A 4,378-nucleotide genomic window follows, 5' to 3' on the forward strand; every position below is an offset into this window, starting at 1 on the left:
TCCCATGCCTCTTTGTCGTACATCCAGAAGACGCCTGACTGTGAATGGCTGCAGCTGATGAGTGTGAGAATGGCTGGTGGACCTAGAACGCTGACAGAACCCAGAACAGGCTGCGTTTACTCTCGCCGAAAAGTCTGGAGCACTATAGGAGAGTGTTGGAAGCTTTAAATCATTATGACGTAGCAGACAGAAAGCAAGCTACAGGATGTGTGGTAAGCAAATGCTAACTGCTGTAGTGAGAAAAAACTGAGTAAAATTATGTAAATATTGATAAAGTACTGTTTATTAATACACGCTGTGTGTGTGTGTTTCAGACGAGTCTCCAGCTACAAATGTATATAAATATATATATATATATATATATATATATATATATATATATATATATATATATATACAGGTCCTTCTCAAAAAATTAGCATATTGTGATAAAGGTCATTATTTTCCATAATGTAATGATAAAAATGAAACTTTCATATATTTCAGATTCATTGCACACCAACTGAAATATTTCAGGTCTTTAATTGTTTTAATACTGATGATTATGGCATACAGCTCATGAAAACCCAAAATGCCTGTCCCAAAAAATTAGCATAATTTTTCCTTTCCTTTAATTTTTCCTTCCAACACATCTTCTCATGCTGGCCAGAAAAAGCGGTTCTTTCCAACTTTGTGCATGGACTTCACCTTCACATGCGTTTCACTGACTTCTAGGATGGTCCCTGGGTAGACAACATTGTCATATTGCAAGATACACCATTGCCCCACAACATCTTGATTGTCCCGCTGAATAACAGCCTCTTGGTCTTCATTTGTTTTGAGTGGCTCAACCGGAAAGGTGAAGGTTTTGGTGTTGTAGCACTGGCACACTAGATTTTGTTTTGTGAAGCATGAACAACTCACATCACAATAAATCAATTGATGTGATGATACAGTTATCATTTGATGTGTCTGCATTGTCAAAGGTAGAACATGAAGCTCCTTTGGCATCGCCTCAACTGCATTGTTGATGTGCGCTGGGTCTTCTTTTTCTTTCTGCGCTACTCTTCTAGCTCTGCTTGCAGCCTGTGCTCTTCTCCAGTATCTTTGCTTTCTTCTCCTCTCTCTTGGTGTTAGGTCTGCCACCAAGCTGACTCTTCCCAACTCTTTGTTGCGTTTCCATCTTTCCTTGTCCTTTGCTAAATTCTCCTCTTTTCTGTCTGTATTGGCATCTCATCTAGCTCGATATCTTCTTTGTTTCTCAACAGCTGAGAGTGGCATATCTAGAGTAAAAATGTATGTTGTATTAAAAACAATATTGTAATTTAGTCAATAATTACTTTGAAATTAATTAAATTAATTCAACCTTTATTTAGACAGGTTAATCCCATTGAGCCTCGAGGACTCATTTACAAGAGAGACCTGAATTTTTTTTCATTTATTTATGTATTTATTTAATTATTTCATTAATTCATACATTTATTAAATTGTACTCTTTAACTTTTAAAATTACTACTCAATAGTTGCACAATGTCAACTCTGTTACTCTACCTTGGTAACAGAGTTGACAATTTCAAACGTTTTTGTTAAAAACTCCACTTGCTAGCATAAATGTTAAAAGCACATGTCACCAACAAAATCATGGTTTAAAAACCTTTAGATAAACATATAAATTTTTTTCAAACCTATAGTGTTTTTCTTATGATATTACAGTAACAAGATGACTTTGAAAAAATTTACACTTGGTTGTAACGCTTTTCATATTGAAATCATTTCTCAGAGAAGGCAGACACCTCTGTGTGCTTGAGATCCTATCAGTAAAAAGAAGTGACATCATTTCATTCAGTTTATATAACTGTGGACTGGAATTCCATAAAGTTAAAGAACCACAAGGTAACAGAGTTGACAAAATATTCTCGGACACACATTTTTTAATGAAATGGGTGTTTTTAAATTATTTACTGCAATATTGTTGCATAATTGACTATTTAGGAAGTTTAGAAAAAAATAACATTGACAGATTTCAAAAGAAAAATATTGAAAATAAACATTTTTCCATCATATTCCAAGATAGAAAAAAAAAACAGTGACCAACTCGGACAACAAGAAGTTATGTTTATTGAACTACTTAAAACACATTTAAATGTAATTATATCAATGTTATGAATTGTGACATATTATGATCCATACGAATAACCAAGAAATTATTAAGATTTAAAAAAAATGAAAACATTACAACAAAGCAGACCAAAAATATTGACCCTGGACACCAAATGTATCTCCAATTATAGAATCACCCATATATATATATATATATATTAATAAAAATGTATCAGTGACTGTGAGTTTTGCAAAACTTGTCATAAGAATATTTTATTAGTGTTAATGTTAACCCCATCAAGAATATTTAAAAACACTGAACCATGTGTTCAGCTTTAATGGCTGTACTCCTGAGATTTACAGAGGAAAAAATCGTGAGAATGAGTTTATTATTCAGTTCTGACTGATTAAACCACAGATACTTCATTGCTCCTGACAAACAGGTTACACTGAGTGGAGCGGCCGACCGTTCCAAGATGGCGGCCCCACGGCTCGTCAGCGCCAATAGGCGAGCGCGGTCAATGCGGGATCTAGTGTTTATATCTATGGTAATCCCTGCTAGTAGATTGAAATTTAATGAAACTCAAAATGACAACTCAGCAATTTTGTTTATAAATAAAATACAACTACACAAAATTAAAATGTCTATACTTTGTGATTATTTTTTGTGTCCTCGCCTGATTAGCAGCTGATTCACCTCCCAACATTAAAATTACTTTATAGCTCTGCAATGCATTTTTAAAGTCGCACCTGATTTACTGGAGTGTCCAGTACTGAATGATGGACTATTGATGTGGAGAAGGGTAAATAAAACAGTCTCAGTCCTAACATTGCTGAACAAGTTGTTTTTCTGAATAAAAATACTTATATGTACAGAAACACCCCCTAAAAATAGATTAAAATAAAATATACTTCCATTCAAATACTAAAAACCAACACAAAATGTTACAAGAGATGAACATGGGCTTCTTTTTGGGAGTTGGATTTTTAAATGTTAATAAAATCACCACTGAACTGGGATAATTTGTTCGTCTATAAAAAGTATGTTTTATTTAATTTACTTGATTTGCTTTATGTTTAAAGTTTAATTTACTTAAGGGAAGTTGAAATGATGTCCTTGATCAGGTTGTCTTGAACTCGTTTGGCCACCAGATGTCGCTGTGGTGCTTTGAACTGGGTTTTTTTTTTTCTTTTTTGAAAAAAAGTACAAAACGTAATATAACAAGAAAAACATGTTCACGGTTGATATGACAAAAAAAACTAATCAGAAATTATGAACAGAAATATAATTAACAAAGAAAATGAACAATTTGAGGAAACAGCAAAATAAAAAATGTTCCAAACGCAAGAGGAGTTTCAAGTCTTAAAATGAGCTATTAATAAACTGGTATAAGGAATGGGCTTTTGGAAGGTTGCAGCATTTAAGCACTTCCTTAAATAAAATTATTTCTTTTAAAAATATGTTGAACAAGGGGGTACGGTGCTTTGAAGGCTCCTTAGGATCAAACCTTCTGGAACTAATTGGATGGCCTGGACGTTCCAGTCCTGCCATTAACACAAGGTGAGAGTGACTGGTTGTTTGTCTCGGTGTCCCTGCGGTGGACTGGACACCTGTCCAGGGTGTCCCCTGCCTCTCGCAGGGACTGCGGGACATGGACACCAGTGACGCCCGCGACCCTAAAAGGAAGAAGCGGGTAAAGATGATGGACGGATGAACTTTGAGTAACTTTAACCCTAAACAATCATTTATTGTTAGAAACGTAAAAATTCAAATCAAAAACACTGAAAAATTAAATATTTACGTCCAAAAATAAAAAAGGCCCCAGATACAAGTTCATCTTTTTTAACAGCAGAAAGCGTGTGTGGATCAACACTGACTCCATTTTGGTTTCTGAAAGTTTATTCTGTGAATTTTAGCAGAAACATGCAGCACAGTTCAGGGCATTGTTGTGGCAGCTGACAGGGTCTGACAGGTGAAACTCCCTCTGATTCAAACAACATCTGGCTGCTGGACTTTCCTCTACCTGCTTCAAGAACAGTGAGAGCCACTGATCCAGGCCGTCACTACCGTGGAAAGCAGGAGGCCTTGTCCAAGGATGATCGCACGCGAGCGCCTGCTCCTCCAGGAGTCACGCCTGTTCACCCTCAGGTTAGTCTGTGCAGCCTCGGGGAGCCCACGGTGCTCGGCTTCACCGGGGCTGAGACGAGGCTGCAGCCACGAACACGAGCACCTCCACACCTTCTAACACCTCCACCTTCAAACACCTCCACACCTTCAAACACCTCCACGCCTTCAAAC

General features: G+C 36.5%; 1 non-coding gene across 1 annotated transcript; it reads right to left on the reverse strand.

The window, feature by feature from the left end:
• Positions 1-4,024: 4,024 nt before the first annotated feature.
• Positions 4,025-4,297, reverse strand: LOC119418783. The gene has a single exon (XR_005187224.1).
• Positions 4,298-4,378: the final 81 nt, after the last annotated feature.

This window comes from Nematolebias whitei, chromosome 12 (assembly GCF_014905685.2).
Source record: "Nematolebias whitei isolate Nwh7 chromosome 12, NemWhi1, whole genome shotgun sequence".
Lineage (NCBI taxonomy): Eukaryota > Metazoa > Chordata > Actinopteri > Cyprinodontiformes > Rivulidae > Nematolebias > Nematolebias whitei.